Here is an 18,943-nt window from a genome sequence, read left to right as displayed (position 1 = left end):
TGTACCGGGGGGATTTGGGGAGAAAAAGGAAAAAATAAAATCTTTAAAAAAAAAAAAAAAAAGAAAAGGAGAAGGCAAGCCACACAGAGATTGGGAGAAAATTTTGCAAAACATATCCGTAGCAAAGCACTGTATATTTAATATATAAAGAGCTTTTACAATGCAATAGTAAGAAGACAAGCAACAGCTTCTTGCTTACCAGAGACAGCAGATCAGGCATGTGATGAGCACCAGGAGTCCCACTAAGAAGATGAGGAAGAAGGCCCAGAAGGGGAGGTCTGGGGAGACAAGTGCTGGGGTGAGCCACCTCCTATCATTCTCCCAGGGCTCCTCCTGTGCCCCCACTGTGCCTCAACCATCCTTGACATGGGTTGGCCAAGCCTCCTCATCATCCAAGATCCTGCATGCGTGGTTCTCTTTGATGAGGCACAGTATCAAGATGCTCCCTCCCCATTCTGGGCTAGGGCTTCCTGGAGGTTTACCATGACTCTCAGTCAAGGCGTCATCTGTGCTGGGAGAATACCCTGGAAGTGAATGAATTGGACAATCCATGTGAGTATGTTTTACTCTTTTCAATAAACTTTTGAAACACACCGAAAAGGGGCCAGCCCTGTGTCTAAGTGGTTGGGTTTTTGTGCGCCGCTTCGGCAGTCCAGGGTTCCACTGGTTCGGATCCTGGGCATGGACATGGCACCACTTGCCGGGCTATGCTTGGGTGGCGTCCCACAGGCCACAACTAGAAGGACCCACAACTAAAATGTACAACTATGTACTGGGGGGATTTGGGGAGAAAAAGTAGAAAAAAAAGAAAAGGAAGATTGGCAACAGTTGTTAGCTCAGGTGCCAACCGTTAAGAAATACACAGAAAAATAGAGAGAACAGTCTCATAAACTTCCATCACCTAGATTTAACAAAGCATATTTCATTCAATTAAAACAATATTTCAGGGGCCTACCTGGTGGCCGAGTGGTTAAGCTGGCGCGTTCCGCTTTGGTGGCCCAGGGTTTTGCCGGTCCGGATCCTGGGCGGGGACATGGCACTGCTCATCAGGCCATGCTGAGGCAGCATCCCACATAGCACAACCAGAGGCACTCCCAATTAGAATATACAACTAGGTACTGGGGGGCTTTGGGGAGAAGAAGAAGAAAACGAAAAAGAATATTGGCAACAAATGTTAGCGCAGGTGCCAATGTTTAAAAAAAAAAAGGTTCAGGAGACCCCGACTGGTGTTCGCGGCGCCCGGAGGGTCCCAGAGAGAGTCGCTGAGGGTACGGAGGTCTCCAAGCTGCTGTTGCCCGCCCCGTGGGACTAGGGATTGCCGGAGATCTCAGAGAGGACCGGGGCTGGGGGAACTTTCAAAGGCCGGCTCTGCAACCCGGAGGGGAAGCGCGGGAGTTCCGGCCGGGCAGCAGACAAAACTCTCTGTCTGCCATTAGCAGAGGGGCCACGCCGAGCATTCACGGCTCCGGGAGAGGCCCAGAGAGAATCCCAGAGGGCGGGGCGACCCCCAGCTGCTGTTGCCCGCCCCGTGGGACTAGGGATAGCCGGAGATCTCGGAGAGGACCGGAGCTGGGGGAAGTTTCAAAGGCTGGCTCTGCGAACCAGATGGGAAGCGCCGGAGTTCCGCCCGGGCAGCAGACAAAGCTCTCTGTCTGCCATTAGCAGAGGGGCCACGCCGAGCATTCACGGCTCCGGGAGAGGCCCGGAGAGAATCCCAGAGGGCGGGGCGACCCCCAGCTGCCGTTGCCCGCCCCGTGGGACTAGGGATAGCCGGAGATCTCGGAGAGGACTGGGGCTGGGGGGAGTTCCAGAGACCCAGCTTCGTAGCCTAGGGGGAAACCCTACAGGCTCACAGCAGCCTTAGGGAAAGCCTCTGCACAGCACCAGTAGAAGGCACTCAGCCACCAGCCACAAGGCTGGAAGACCCCAGGGCAAAAGCAGCATAGCTAGGTGAACTAACCACAGACTGTAGAAGATGCCAACAGCTCTCCTGCGACCCATAGAGGACAAGTGAGATTTTGTGGGTGCCGACAGCAACGGAGCGACAAATATAAGTGATCCCACCCCTGGCCGCTGGAAAAGCCCATAACACTGTTGCAGACCCCAAGGAGAGAGCACATCTAGGTGGGCTGCAACAGTAGGCACCAGCAGCCTGAAGCCTCCCTGTGACGGCCCCCACAGCAGAGGAGGGAATCCAAAGGGCCACTGTGGCTACGAGGAGGGGCCCAGGCCCAGTTAGCAACTGCGGACAGGGTTCCTGGTTGGTGCAGTATAAACAGCTGCTCCCCCACCGCAGCAGCTGAAACAAGTGAAAGGAGCAACTAAACTCTATCTCCATGCGGAGGCACAAATCAACAACATCAAGCAATATGAAAAAATACATTAAATCTCCAGAACAGAAAGAAAGTAACAAATACACAGAAAACAATCCCAAAGAAAATGAGATATATAACCTAAATGATGATGACTTCAAAACAGCCATCATTAAAATTCTCAACGAGTTAAGAGAGAGTTCTGACCGTCAACTCAACGAGTTCAGGAGCTATGTCACAAAAGAGTTTGATACGATAAAGAAGAACCAAACAGAAATATTGGAAATGAAGAACACAATAGAGGAGATTAAGAAAAATCTAGATGCTCTGAACAGTAGGGCCGATAATATGGAGGAAAGAATTAGCAATTTGGAAGATGGCAATATAGAATTGCTGCAGGCAGAGGAGGAGAGAGAAGCAAGACTAAAAAGAAATGAAGAAACTCTCCGAGAATTATCAGATACAATTAGGAGATGCAACATAAGGATTATAGGTATACCAGAGGGAGAAGAGAAGGAGAAAGGGGCAGAAAGCCTATTCAAAGAAATAATGGCTGAGAACTTCCCAAATCTGGTGAGGGAGATGGATCTTCAGGTGACAGAAGCCAATAGATCTCCAAACTTTATCAATGCAAGAAGACCAACTCCACGCCATATAGTAGTGAAGCTAGCAAAAGTCAACGACAAGGAGAAAATACTAAGGACAGCCAGGCTAAAGAAACTAACCTACAAAGGAACCCCCATCAGGCTATCAGCAGATTTCTCAGCAGAAACTTTACAGGCTAGAAGAGAGTGGAATGATATATTCAAAAATCTGAAGGACAAAAATCTACAGCCGAGAATTCTCTACCCAGCGAAAATATCCTTCAAATACGATGGAGAAATAAAAACTTTCGCAGATAGACAAAAATTAAGGGAGTTCATTGCCACAAAACCTCCTCTTCAGGAAATCCTCAGGAAAACCCTCAGTCCTGAAAAATCAAAAAAAGGAAAGGGGCTACAAAACCAAGAGCAGAGGAGATAAGTAGAAGGACAACAACAGAGAGTAGCAGCTCTACATCAGAACAGATTAAACCATGGGACGAGAAACAAAGGAAACTGAAGAAAAGCGGAAAACAAGACACAAAATGGTAGTGGTAGGCCCCCACATCTCAATAATCACTCTAAATGTAAATGGATTGAACTCCCCAATCAAAAGACACAGAGTGGCAGGATGGATCAAAGAACAAGATCCAACAATATGCTGCCTCCAGGAAACACACCTCAGCCCCAAAGACAAACACAGACTCAGAGTGAAGGGATGGAGAACAATACTCCAAGCTAATAATGAACAAAAGAAAGCAGATGTCGCTATACTAATATCAGACAAGGTAGATTTCAAAGCAAAACAGATAAAGAAAGACAAAGAGGGACAGTATATAATGATAAAAGAGACTCTCCACCAAGAAGACATAACACTTATAAATATATACGCACCCAACACAGGAGCACCAAAATTTGTAAAGCAACTCTTAATAGAACTAAAAGAAGACATCAACAACAATACAATAATAGTAGGGGACCTCAACACACCATTAACACCAATGGACAGAACATCCAGACAGAAAATCAACCAGGAAATAATAGAATTAAATGAAAAATTAGACCAGATGGACTTAATAGATATATATAGAACACTTCATCCAAAAACAGCAGGTTACACATTCTTCTCAAGTGCACATGGAACATTCTCAAGGATTGACCATATTTTGGGAACCAAAGCAAACATCAATAAATACAAGAGAGTTGAAATAATATCAAGCATCTTTTCTGATCCTAATGCTATTAAACTAGAAATCAACTACAAGAAAAAAGCAGAGAAAGGTGCAAAAATGTGGAGACTAAACAACACGCTTCTCAACAAACAATGGATCATTGAAGAAATTAAAGAAGAAATCAAATTTTATCTGGAGACTAATGAAAATGAGAATGGGACCTCAACACACCATTTGGGATGCAGCAAAAGCAGTCCTAAGAGGGAAATTCATCGCAATACAGGCCCACCTCACTAAACAAGAAAAAGCTCACATAAGCAACCTCAAACGACACCTAACAGAACTAGAAAAAGAAGAACAAACAAAGCCCAGAGTCAGTAGAAGGAGGGAAATAATAAAAATAAGAGCAGAAATAAACGATATTGAAACAAAAAAGACAATAGAAAGGATCAATGAAACAAAGAGTTGGTTCTTCGAAAGAATTAACAAAATTGACAAACCCCTAGCCAGACTCACCAAGAAAAGAAGAGAGAAAGCGCAAATTAATAAAATTAGGAATGTCAGAGGAGAAATCACAACAGATACCAATGAAATACAAGAGATCATAAGAGAATACTATGAAAAACTATATGCCAACAAATTGAACAACCTGGAAGAAATGGACAAATTCCTAGACTCCTACAATCTCCCCAAACTGAATCAGGAAGAAATGGAGAATCTGAATAGGCCAATCACAAGTAAGGAAATAGAAACGGTAATCAAAAACCTCCCCAAAAATAAGAGTCCAGGACCAGATGGCTTCTCTGGAGAATTCTACCAAACATTCAAAGAAGACTTAATACCTATTCTCCTCAAACTGTTCCAGAAAATTGAGAAAGATGGAGAACTCCCTAACACATTCTATGAAGCCAACATCACCCTGATCCCCAAACCTGACAAGGACAACACAAAGAAGGAGAACTACAGGCCGATATCACTGATGAACATAGATGCAAAAATCCTCAACAAAATTTTGGCAAACCGATTACAGCAATACATCAAAAAGATTATACACCATGATCAAGTGGGATTTATACCAGGGACACAGGGATGGTTCAACATCCGCAAGTCAATCAACGTGATACACTACATCAACAAAATGAAAAACAAAAACCACATGATCATCTCAATAGATGCAGAGAAAGCATTCGACAAGATCCAACACCCATTTATGATAAAAAACCCTCAGTAAAGTGGGTATAGAAGGAAAGTACCTCAACATAATAAAGGCCATATATGATAGACCCACAGCCAACATCATACTCAATGGACAAAAACTGAAAGCCATCCCTCTGAGGACAGGAACAAGACAAGGGTGCCCACTTTCACCACTCCTATTCAACATAGTACTGGAGGTGCTGGCCAGAGCAATTCGGCAGGAAAAAGAAATAAAAGGAATCCAAATAGGTAACGAAGAAGTAAAACTCTCGTTGTTTGCAGACGACATGATCTTATATATAGAAAACCCCAAAGAATCCACAGAAAAACTATTAGAAATAATCAACAACTACAGCAAAGTAGCAGGGTATAAAATTAACGTGCATAAATCAGTAGCATTTCTATACACTAACAATGAACTAACAGAAAAAGAACTCAAGAACTCAATCCCATTCACAATCACAACGAAAAGAATAAAATACCTTGGGATAAACTTAACCAAGGAAGTGAAGGATCTATACAATGAAAACTACAAGACTTTCTTGAAAGAAATTGACGATGACATAAAGAGATGGAAAGACATTCCTTGCACATGGATTGGAAGAATAAACATAGTTAAAATGTCCATACTACCTAAAGCAATATACAGATTCAATGCTATCCCAATCAGAATCCCAAGAACATTCTTCACAGATATTGAACAAACAATCCTAAAATTCATATGGGGCAACAAAAGACCGCGAATTGCTAAAGCAATCCTGAGCAAGAAAAACAAAGCCGGCGGAATCACAATCCCAGATTTCAAAACATACTACAAAGCTACAGTGATCAAAACAGCATGGTACTGGTACAAAAACAGGTCCACAGATCAATGGAACAGAATTGAAAGCCCAGAGATAAAACCACACATCTATGGACAGCTAATCTTCGACAAAGGAGCAGAGGGCCTACAATGGAGAAAAGAAAGTCTCTTCAACAAATGGTGCTGGGAAAACTGGACAGCCACATGCAAAAAATTGAAAATTGACCAGTCTTTTTCACCACACACCAAAATAAACTCAAAATGGATCAAAGACCTAAAGATTAGGCCTGAGACAATAAGTCTTTTGGAAGAGAATATAGGCAGTACACTCTTGGACATCAGTTTCAAAAGAATGTTTTCAGACACTGTAACTCCTCAGTTGAGGGAAACAATAGAAAGAATAAACAAATGGGACTTCATCAGACTAAAGAGCTTCTTCAAGGCAAGGGAAAACAGGATTGAAACAAAAAAACAGCTCACTAATTGGGAAAAAATATTCACAAGCCACTTATCCGACAAAGGGTTAATCTCCATAATATACAAAGAACTCACACTGCTTAACAACAAAAAAACAAACAACCCGATCATAAAATGGGCAGAGGACATGAACAGACATTTCTCAAAAGAAGATATGAATATGGCCAATAGACACATGAAAAGATGTTCATCATCGCTAATCATCAGGGAAATGCAAATCAAAACTACACTAAGATATCACCTTACACCCGTTAGATTGGCAAAAACATCCAAAACCAAGAGTGACAAATGTTGGAGAGGTTGTGGAGAAAAAGGAACCCTCATACACTGTTGGTGGGAATGCAAACTGGTACAGCCACTATGGAAAACAGTATGGATATTTCTCAAAAAGTTAAAAATAGAAATACCCTATGACCCAGCCATCCCATTACTGGGTATCTATCCTAAGAACCTGATATCAGAAATCTCAAGAGTCCGTTGCACCCCTATGTTCATCGCAGCATTATTTACAATAGCCAAGATGTGGAACCAGCCTACATGCCCAGAAACTGATGATTGGATAAAGAAGATGTGGTATATATACACAATGGAATACTACTCAGCCATAAAAAAAGACAAAATTGGCCCATTCACAACAACGTGGATGGACCTCGAGGGTATTATGTTAAGCGAAATAAGCCAGTCAGAGAAAGACGAACTCTATATGACTCCACTCAAAGGTGGAATTTAGTATATTGATAAGGAGATCTGATCGGTGGTTACCAGGGAAAAGGGGGGGTGGGGGGAGGGCACAGAGGGGGAAGTGGTGTACCCACAACATGACTAACAAAAATGTACAACTGAAATCTCACAAGGTTGTAATCTATTATAACATTAATAAAAAAAAAAAAAAAGCTAACACCTAAAAAAAAAAAAAGGTTCATCCAATGTATAAGTTATTAATACTTGCCACCCTGCTTCATCCCACATTTTCACTGAAATATCAAAGCCAAGCAGACATCATTATGTTTCACCCCATTTCAGTTTGCATCCCTAAAAAATGAGGACATGTTACTACATAATCCAAGACCATTATCACACTACAAGAGTGTAATAAATCAAATCAAATTCATACCTCTGGGCATGGAGGACTGAAATTGGACTGGACCATCTTATGATGGGTGGGGTGAGAATGGGTCATCCCAGTTGGAAAGCCTATGAGACCTTTCTAAATTTGTAAATTCCCACTTGAAAGCTTTCTTCTCTGGCTAGAAACACATTCCTCCCCTTCTCCTTTACTGAGTTGTTTTATATTCATCTTCCCGGATTCACCTTCACTGTAATTTCCTCCAGGAAGCCTTCTGATTACCAATCCCAAATACGGATTGGTTCACATCAAATAATTTATCATTTACAATTGCTTATTGTTGTTATTGCCAATTACAACATAAACTCCAGGAGGGTAGGGACACACAGCACCCATTGGGCATGGGGGGAGGGTTGCAGGTCCCCCTACTTGTCCAACCTCTCCCCAGACAACGTCTTAGAGGTGTGCTGTCTGATATGGAGCAGCAACAAGTGCCTTTCTAAATTAAAATTAATTTTAATTAAATAAAATAAAAAATCTGATACCATAGTAACATTAAAAATCAGTAACCATAAAAAACAGTCACAATACCATCCTTCGAGTACGCAATACCCACATGTGGCTATGCACTGGACAGCACTGATATATAACATTTCCATCACTGCAGAAAGTTCTAATCCATGGTGCTGATCTAGAGGAGGACTTCACAAACTACAGCCTGTGGATCAGGAAACACAGCCACCCCCAGCACCTGTAAGGCTGGTTCACACAAAGCTGGAGGCCCTCACTGACCATGTGGCTGAGTGGCTTTTAGTGCAGAGATAAGGAACCAGAAGTCCAGAGAGGGGTGGTGACTAGCTTGAGGTCACAAAGATGCCTAGGAGAAGGTGAGGGCTGCCTATATTCCACTGGTGTTCTTTTCTCTCTCTCAATGGTGGGTAAAGCCTGGGGAACTATGCCATCTCCTGTCAGCCTGAGAAAGCTCAATGCTTTCTCAGCGCCATGCCTCCAATTCCCAGTAAAAGCCCCACTTTCTTCTCCAATGACCAAGGAGACATGCTCATCCACAAAGACACCGTTCCTGTCCAGGGTGAAGCTCTGCAGCTGGGTACCCCTGCGTCAGCTGCAGGAATCCCTCACAGATAGCAACTCTGTCCAGTCTCTGCGCCAACGGTGAAAGGGTACACAGTGGGTCAACCCCAGCGTGGTCACTGTGGGGGACAGACCTAGAAGTGCACAAGGGATCAACAACGGTGTCTGGAATTCTACCCTGATTCTACATTCCCTGCTTCTAGGTCCTCTCCAAGGGAACTTACTGAAACAATGTAAACATTTGTGTCTGCACTATCCAATATAGTCATTATTAGCCCCATGTTTTTACCAAGCACTGAAAATGTGTCTAGGAAGGAACAGATTTTCTCATGTGATTTAATTTAATGTAATTAATTTATAAATAAGTAGCCACAGGGAGAACATTCTTTTTGAAATGTTGTTGGAATGTATTTATCTTCTGAAAATAGATAAAAACAATGAGAATACTGGTAAAAATGGACAAAATCAACTTTCTCAGAAGTCTAGAAATTAATCAAAGGCTCTTGCAACAATCTGAGAGAGTTTAATTAAGAAAAATGATTGCATCTTGGTAAAGGAAGGAAACTTTGTGGCATTATAACTTGTACTATTCCATTTCTGCTGTCACAATATCTTCAGTAGCTTTTAAAACCTTCAGTCTCAGAACCATGGCAGCTGTGAAAACCAGCAGTGCAGCAGCCATAAGGGGTTTGGAGCTCCCCAAAAGACACATCCCTATTGAACTGTCACTATTTGTCTTGTGTGGCAGCTCCCTGAAAAAGCCGCATGTTCAGGGTTTGTCTTTATTCGACTCAGAGCTTGCTAAGTGAGGAAAGCCTATCCTCAGGGCACTTGCTAAAAACAATCAGCGGTAACTGTTTTACACTGTAGTTACCTGAAGGAGTGACCCCAGGTGAGACAGGCAAGGGGTGAGCCAAAAACTTAAAAGAAAAATCTGGGGATTGAGATGTCCATAGGGGACTTTGAAAAGCTCCAATCTATCTGTGGGGATCTAGAAGACCAGAAGTGTGCATGGCTGTGTGCACATCCAGGAAAGACTTGAGAAAGTCTCAATCTCTCACCTGTAGCTGAAATGTTGGCTTAACATCTGAAAAATTGATTAATGTAACAACATATTAACAGAATAAAGGTCAAATACCAGATAACCTTGACACAGATACGAAAAAGGATTTCACAAAATACAACCAACATCCTTCATGATTATGAAAGAAAACTCAACAAATTAGGAATAGAAAAAACTTAACCTGATAAATAGCATCCATGAAAAACTCATGGCTAACATCACACTCAATGACGAAACAGTGAAAATTCCCTCCTAAGACCAGGGACAAGACAATGATGTCTGCCGTCATCTCACATGCTAATCACAGGTACTAGAGGTTCTCATGAGGGGAATTAGACAAGAAAATAAATAAAAGGCATCCTCAGTGGAAAGTAAGATGTAAAACTATTTCTTTTTGCAGATGACATGATATTGTATATAGAAAACCCTGTGAAATAAGCACATGCCTACACACAGTATGTGAATAATACCCAATAGGTGTATAAAAAATTTCAATTGCTTCATGTGGTTAGAGACTGAAACAGTAATCAAAAGCATCCCCAAAAATAAAAGACCAGGACCAGATGGCTTTCCTGGAGAATTCTACCAAACTTCCAGAAAGGACTTAATACCTATCTTTCTCAAGCTCTTCCAAAAAATTAGGGAAGACGGAATGCTACCTAACACATTCTACAAGGTCAAATCACTCTGATACCAAAGCCTGACAAGGACAACACAAAAAAGGAAAACTACAGGCCAATATCATTGATGGACATAGATGCAAAATTCCTCAACAAAATATGGGCAACCCAAATACAGCAATACATCAAAAGGATCATACATCACGATCAAGTGGGATTCATACCAGGGACACTAGGATAGTTTGACATCTGCAAATCAATCAATGTGATACACCACATTAACACAATGAGGAATAAAAACCACATGATCATCTCAATAGACACAGAGAAAGTATTTGACAAGCTCCAACAGACATTTATGATAAAAACTCTTAACAATATGGGGATAGAAGGAAATTACACCAATATAATAAAGGCCATATATGACAAACTCATGGCCAACATCATAGTCAATGGGGAAAAACTGAACGCCATTCCTCTGAGAACAAGACAAGGATGCCCACTCTCACCACTCTTATTCACCAGAGTACTGGAGGTTTTGGCCAGAGCAATTAGACAAGAGAAAGGAATAAAAGGAAAACAAATAGGGAGTGAAGATGTGAAACTCTTGCTGTTTGCAGACGACATGATCTTATATATAGAAAACCCTGAAGAATCCATTGGAAAACTATTAGAAATAATTAACAACTACAGTAAAGTTGTGGGGTACAAAATCAACTTACAAAAATCAGTTTGCATTTCTATAGTCTAATAACGAACTTACAGATAGAGAACTCAAGAATGTAATTCCATTTACAATCTCAACAAAAAGAATGAAATATCTAGGCATAAATTTACCAAGGAGGTGAAGGACTTATACAACGAAAACTATAAGACATTATTGAAAGAAATTGATAATGACATAAAGAGATGTGAAGACATTCCATGCACGTGGATTAGAAGAACAAACATAGTTAAAATGTCCATACTACCCAAAGCAATCTACAGATTCAATGCAATCCCAATCAGAATCCCAATGACATTCTTCATGGAAATAGAACGAAGAATCCTAAAATTTTTATGGGGCAACCAAAGACCCCGAATTGCTAAGGCAATCCTGAGAAAAAAGAACAAAGCTGGAGGCATCACAATCCCTGAATTCAAAATGTACTACAAAGCCATAGTGATCAAATGGCATGGTACTGGTACAAAAACAGGCACACAGATCAATGGAACAAAACCAAAAGGCCAGAAATAAAACCGAACCTCTACAGACGGCTAATCTTTGACAAAGGTGCCAAGAACACACAATGGAGAAAAGATAGGCTCTTCAATAAATGGTATTGGGAAATCTGGACAGCCACATGCACAAGAATGAAAGTAGACCATTATCTCATGCCATACACAAAAATAAACTCAAACTGGATCAAAGACTTGAAGAAAAGTCCTGAAACCTTAAAACTCCTGGAAGATAATATAGGTAGTACACTCTTTATATCGAATTGAAAAGGATCTTTTTGAATACCAGGTCTTCTCCAGACAAGGGAAACAAAAGAAAAAATAAACAAGTGGGAGTTCATCAGACTAAAGAGCTTCTGCAAGGCAAAAGAAACTAGGATCAAAACAAAAAGACAACCCACCAATCAGGAGAAAATATTTGCAAATCATATATCTGACAAGGGGTTAATCTCCATAATATATATGGAACTCAAACAACTGAACAACAAAAAAACAGTTTGATCAAAAGATGAGCAGAGGATACGAACAGACATTTTTTCAAAGAAGATATACACATGGCCAATAAGCACATGAAAAGATCTTCAATATTGCTAATTATCAGGGAAATGCAAATCAAAACTATACTAAGATACCACCTTATGCCTGTTAAAACGGCTATAATCACTAAGACTAAAAATAACAAATGTTGGAGAGGGTGTGGAGAGAAGGGAACCCTCATAAACTGCTGGTGGGAATGCAAACTGGTGCAGCCACTATGGAAAACGGTATGGAGATTCCTCAAAAAACTAAAAATAGAAATACCATATGACCCAGCTATCCCACTACTGGGTGTCTACCCAAACAACTTGAAATCAACAATCCAAAGTAACATATGCACCCCTATGTTCATTGCAGCACTAATCACAACAGCCAAGACATAGAAACAATCTAAGTGCCCATCAACTGATGATTGGATAAAGAAGATGTGCCATATATATATAATGGAATACTACTCAGCCATTAAAAAAGACGAAATCATCCCACTGGCAACAACATGGATGGACCTGGGAGGTATTATGCTAAGCAAAATAAGCCAGACTGAGAAAGAGAAACAGCATATGATTTCACTCATATGTGGAATATAAACAAACACATGGGCAAAGAAAACAGTTCAGTGGTTACCAGGGGAAGGGGGATGGGGGGTGGGCACAGGGGGTGAACGGGAGTACCTATAAGGTGACAGACAAGAATTAACGTACTACTGAAATTTCACAATGATGTAAACTATTATGAACTCAATAATAATAATTAAAAAAACCCCACTAGCCCAGGCATGTGTATCAAAGAAAGTCTTGTTCCAAGGTGTGACTTAGGTATGTGACCCTGAGGCAGATACTGAACCTCTCTGTGCCTGTTTCTTAATTTGAAAAATGTGAATAAGAACCTGTCTTTATGAATTTTTATGAAAAGTCACCCCCTGACTCCTGACTGTTGGGAGGCCATCTCTACGTGGGAAAAGAGTGGACACACAACCCCATGCTCACCGCATCCCTAATGCTTCTCTTGCTCCGCTGGTGTTTGGTGGGGCCTGGCTGGCCGATGTCCTGGGAACAGAGTAGGCTGGTGCCAGTGAAATTCAGCTGGAAGTGCTGGGGGCTGGGACTGCTTGTTGGCTTGTCTGTTGGTAGATGAAATGATGGCTCCACTTCTAGAATAAAAAGAAAGTATAAATGTCCTCTATGAAAGAAAGATGCTAACAAAGAAGTCATTCCAGCCAGTCTACTTATTCCTGGCAATGTGACCTGGCTGGGTTTTTTAAGTTGGGCTACAGAAGACGCCCCCATCCCCCTGTCCATCTGGAATCCTTTCATCTGTCTACCTGTCCAGCCCTACACCAAGCATGATGAGTTCACTAGGATGTAAAGAGGAGAATGGGCCTCTCTGAGGCTTAGACAGCAAGTGTAGGGTGTTGACTCCCCAGTGGGCATCTGTCACATACCTTTCCTGATCCAGCTTCCTAATGGGTTTTCCTGCCTCTGGTCTTCTTCCCCCTCCCAATTCATTCTCCACACATCATGAGAGGACAAGCAGAACTCTGAGTGTGTCATGCTCCTCCACAAACCACTCCAGTGCCCAAGAAAATCCCTGCCCATACCTTTAGCCTCAATTGTAACCTCTCCCATGTCAAAGTGTATGTTCCAGGCACACAAAAATTCTTACAGCTTCCCCAAACATGCCATGATACTTCTATCTTCTAGGTTATAGACACACATAGCATGATTCCCCATCTCTTCCCCGAGCTGGGTCCTGTTCTCCAGCACATCTCAGTTTCTTCATCACTTCCTCCAGAAAACTTTCTAAGACAGGGCTGTGAGTCCTTCATTGGGGTTCCCACAGGCTGTTAATGTTCCCCGATTATACCATTCCTCACAAGGTATCACCAGTACCTATTTACTTGCATTAAATATTTGTTGAATAAATTAATGAATGAATCAATGTATGGATCATATTTGGAGGCCTAAGAAGGCAACTCAGGATCCTCTATATTTGGCGATGGAAAAATTTATGCGTAAAAATAACTATCTTCTTGGGTGCAATTGCTGCAAGTTCTCTTCCTGCCTCCTCTTGGATGACCCATGGCCATGGGTCATCCACATGGGCCTCCAAGAAAGCCCCTTTCCCTACAGTCTCCATCCAGTCCACGGCTACTCAGAAGCCCCATCCTTCCTCAAAGCCCCATCTCTTCAAGCCGTAAGACCAGTCCCCCACCTCACAGCTGTCACATGCACGTTCAACAACTGGTAGCTGGCACCCACCCAGTGGGATGAGGCACTCAGGTCTTGTCTAGGTCTCATGAAGACTTGCTTCACCATGCCGGTGTCCAGACTGGAGGAGAACAGTGCCTCGATGGTGACCAACACAGAATCCAACTTAGAGACAGAGACCACAAGAATTCAGCCAACACCAGCACTGTCTCCCGAGTTCCTGCTTTATACAGCGAGAGACCCAGGGGCAAGCAATGGGGGATTATCTGGTTGCCTCCCTCCCCAGGCTAGAGAAGAGACCCTGACCAAAAAGGTAAGGTTCCCAGGAGCTGGGGACAGAAACAATGACAGGAACAATAATGAACATCTATGGAGCGCCTCTAAGAAGTGACTTACACATTCCCTCACCATCACGCTGGTGGAAGGTATTGTGATAATTATCCCCACGTTAAACAGGAAGGAAGTGAAGTTTGGAAATACTCAAAGTCAGCACTGTGCCCTATGATCCTCCTCCTCCCCAATGTAGATGCCCTAGTCCCTCACCCATCCTCAGAGACCTGGGATCAAACCCAACTGTGACAGTTCTTAGACTGTTCACCTCACTTCTCTGAGCCTCAGTTTTCCTATCTGAACAAGAAGGATGATCACTGTATGTACCTCCTGGGGGAAGCTGTGAGAATGAAATGAGATGATCTTGCACGAAAGTGCTCAGCAGGGAGCTTGGCCATGGTCAATGTCATTATTGGGTGAAATTTGTTGAAAGTGTCCGGAAGAGAAGAAGGTGGTGGATGCTGCAGGTTGGTGGCCTCAGGAGGTTAATACTTTTCCCATCCCCCGAAGACCTATGGAACAAGATGGCAGGATCAGCTGACAGGGATGTGGGGGAGAATGGGCACCATGTCAGCAACTTCCAGATCAAGGGTGTGTCATGGGAGCTCAGAGTCACCAGCCACCAGCTTAGTCAATACTTCCAATCTCCTCAACTTACGTCAAGTGGGTTACCAGGCATGAGTGGAATATGTCTCGTAGCTGGCTGCCTCTGTAGAGCTCAGTGACCTAGGACAGAGGGTAGGGAGAATGGGTGAGATAGAGGTCTCCTGGGGCTTCAGGGACCACAGGAGCCAGTGAAAGATCACAGGCCTTGGAGCAAGGGAGACCTGAGTTCAAATCCTGACTCTGCCCCTACCTCACTGTGTGACCTTAGGCACATAGTTCCCCTTTCTGAGCCTCAGTTTACCCATCTGAGAAATGGGGAAGGCACCTAGGCCACCGCCTCTGGAAACTGAAGGGTAGAAAGAATCACGTAATAGATGTAAGTCAGATGGAGGAATGAGGGGGCCCCCAGGGAAAGGAGAGATGGGATGGGGAGAGACCCACTTGGTCCTGGATGTCCCTCAGCAGGTGGTGTACTCTGAGGACGTGGGCTCCGAGTGCTGAGGTTCCAGTTGATGATGCGGGAATGTGGCTGGTACTCTCTCTGGATGGATAAACTCTGGGGGGCACAGCCTGGAGCCACCAAGAAGAACAGCCAAAGGGAGACTCCCAGCTTTCAGCACAGAGGCATGGCAGCCCAGGGGGCCCTGCCTACTGTCAGAATCAGGCCCACAAGCTGGGGCCCGTGGGGACTTCCAAATGGAAGTCACCCCAAAGAGGGGAAAACTGGAATTTTACAAGGCTCTCCTGAGCTGAGCTTGTGCTTGGGCTGATACAGTTCCTGCTCGTTCATCACTCGTTCAAAATCCAAATTCCCTAAGAGAATATAAATTCTATGGAGGTGGGACAAGGTCTGTTTGGTTTTCCAGGGTCCCCATGCATCTGGCCCAGGGCCTGGCTCACGGAAATGATGAGCCATCCTGGTTTGTCTAGGATTGCCCTGGTTTGAACGCTAAATGTCCTGTGTCCTGGCAAACTCCTCAGTCTTGAATTAATGAGGATGGCTGGTCACCATAAATTGTCCATTCAGAATAGCTATTGCATGACAAGCACATATTCCCCTCAAGAATGTCACAGGAAAGCCAGAATGAGAAACACACACACCCCAACACTCACAATTAGTAGAAGCCAACAATTAAATATAAAATTACTTAACATCATTCCCTTAATGTGGATCACCAGACTGTTACCTCAGAAAAGTTTCAAGAAACAAAGTCAATTCCTCGTAGAAGGCAAGGTGCAGCGGACACTCTGTTTGCAGACTAGTCCCGACCCTTCAATCTACAAGGTGTCGCTTAACATTCCTCCAGATGATGCGAAATCTCATAAAGAATAAAAACCTACTTGCTCAAAATACATCTAGTTGCTGGTCAATTCCATTTTAAATTTCTGTTACTAATATAAAGAAGTTCAAATAATCGTTTTCCCCAGGTGTCCCTATATTGTGAATCTCTGTGGAGAATTTACAGGGCTTCAGAAGTCTAGCTGAATGGGCCTGAGGAATGTTGCTGCTAATATTTAATGGGATGTCTTGTAATACTACGTAAACACAGAAAACATTCACATATTATACATAAAATCCTTTTTTTTTTTTTTGAGGAAGATTAGCCCTGAGCTAACATCTGCCGCCAATCCTCCTCTTTCTGCTGAGGAAGACTGGCCCTGAGCTAACACTGGTGCCCATCTTCCTCCACTTTATATGCGGGATGCCTACCACAGCATGGCATGCCAAGCGGTGCCATGTCCACACCCAGGATCTGAACTGGCGAACTCTGGGCCGCAGAAGCAGAATGTGAGAACTTAACCACTGTACCACCGGGCCAGCCCCTGACATTTTTAAAATTATGGAACGCAAGTACATCTATATTTCTCTACTACACACGTATTTGCAGTTATTTACATGTTTGTTTAACGTGCTATTTGCATATAACTGTATTTTCTGAATTGTTTACACACAGAACCACACACACCTTACCCTTTCCCTTCAATATTATCAAACATTAATAGTTTTTCCTACGACACCCTCCCTCTTAGTGGCTCCTCGTGTTGACACCCCGAGCCCAGGAAGGCCCACAGGCAGCTCTTCTGCACAGCGGGGGCTGCTGGAACCTGCTGGAATGAGTCCACGTGGCGCTCACCTGGTCACACAGAAATCCACCATCAGTGAGGACAGGCGGACCTTGAGCCTGGTTTCAACTCAAACTTGAGCTCCATGGATGCTGTCCTTGTCTGAGGGGGAAAACAACAAAAGGATAGTTTTTGAGGCCTTTTATAGACTGTAATACAGTTGGAGGGAAAGGAAACCCCATTCCCTTTTCTTTTCTGTATTTACTGATTTAACGGAAACTGTTGGCTGTGACTGGCTTTCCCCGATTCCTAGCCAGCCACCTGCTCCCCGAGCTGGGAGAAAGCAGCCCTGGGCTGTGTGCGTTTCCCTTGCTCACCTCACTCGGCTGGACAGAGAGTTTTTGGTGACTCCAGACCCTTTAAACAAACTTGTCACTTAGGGGCCCTGTAAGGCCTGTGTCCTGGCAAACCCCTCAGTCTTGAATTAATAAAGGCCCCTTTCCACAGTCCGTTCAGGGCTTGGGAGAGTCTAAGGCCCTGGGGCAGCGTTTCCCACCCTCGGCACTGCTGACATTTGGGCCGGATAATTCTGCGTCGTGGGCTGTCCTGTGCCGTGGAGGATGCGGAGCAGCATCCTCGGCCTCCACCCTCCAGGTGCCAGGCGCCCCCAATTGTAACAACCCAAACAACGCCTCCAGACGAGGCTAAAAGCCCCTGGGGCAAATCCCACGGAGCACGGGGACGAGGACGGTGAGGAGGGGATGGGGGCGCCCAGAGGAAACAGCGGCTCCGGCGACCTGAATGAACAGCCCGGGGGAAACGGGGCTCCGGGGCGACGGAGGACGCCGGGCCCTAACGGGGCTGCCCCGGCCCAGGCCCCTCCCTGGACCCCGATCAGAGCCCGGCCCAACCGTCGCTCCCCGCGTCCCCTCCCTAGGGCGCACGTGCCACTGGAATCCCGTCCGCGCCGAGAAGAGAGGACACAGCGCGCAGACACACCCGGGTGCTTCCTCGGCACTGTCCCGGCTTTCGCTTCCGGTCTCGGGTGAGCGGCTCAGAGCTTCAGCTTCCGGTTTTGGGCGGGCCTACCGGGCAGAGCCCTTTGGGGGCTCCAGGTTGAGGCGCGGGGCGAGGTGGGGGCGGGGCCGAGCGGGGTGGGCACCCCAGTTGCGGGCGAGCAATCACACTGGGGCTCCAGATTGTCTCTGCCCACTCACATGGTCTCAGTGGATCGCACTTGCCCCCTCGGGGCACTGCAGATCTATGGATGTTTAATGTAGCTGGCGGGTAGGTAGCTCACCCAGCTGTACCACTTCTGCTCCAAGGTCACCCAGTCTTTGTGCTTGGTGGGTGTGGCCTTTCCACTAGGGCTGAGCAGAGACTCTCCCTGGGGCCACTGTGGGACCCTGTGATGGGGGTCCGTGAGCCGAGGAGTCAAAAGAAAGATTTCTTAGACTCTTAAGATCTGGCAGTAGTGCTCTTTTATTTAAAGAATAGTATGGAATACCATGGGGACAGGACCCATGAGCAGTCAGAGCTTCTGCTGCCCCAAGTTGAGGGTTAGAGCTAAATTTAAGGCATAGGTATGTGAGTTACCTC

The 18,943-nt window shown here is 44.4% G+C and overlaps 1 protein-coding gene across 20 annotated transcripts in view; it reads right to left on the bottom strand.

Annotated features, from left to right (window-relative positions):
* The window catches only part of LOC103541329 (ral guanine nucleotide dissociation stimulator-like), a 43,457-nt gene extending 25,076 nt beyond the window's left edge, over positions 1 to 18,381 (bottom strand). For 10 of the 20 annotated variants that reach the window (XR_011541074.1, XR_011541075.1, XR_011541076.1 and 7 more), the window contains exons 1-7: positions 17,722 to 18,273; positions 17,416 to 17,506; positions 15,333 to 15,400; positions 15,002 to 15,186; positions 13,124 to 13,287; positions 956 to 1,126; positions 200 to 524 (exon numbers count right to left, since the gene is read on the bottom strand). The gene's annotated coding sequence lies outside the window, so the exon portion shown is untranslated. The other 10 variants (XM_070623738.1, XM_070623741.1, XM_070623740.1 and 7 more) reach the window with 8 other exon arrangements.
* Positions 18,382 to 18,943: the final 562 nt, after the last annotated feature.

This window comes from Equus przewalskii, chromosome 6 (assembly GCF_037783145.1).
Source record: "Equus przewalskii isolate Varuska chromosome 6, EquPr2, whole genome shotgun sequence".
NCBI classification, from domain to species: Eukaryota; Metazoa; Chordata; class Mammalia; order Perissodactyla; family Equidae; genus Equus; species Equus przewalskii.
Note: the sequence above shows the minus strand (reverse complement) of the source record. Positions and strands in the feature narration are given on the sequence as shown.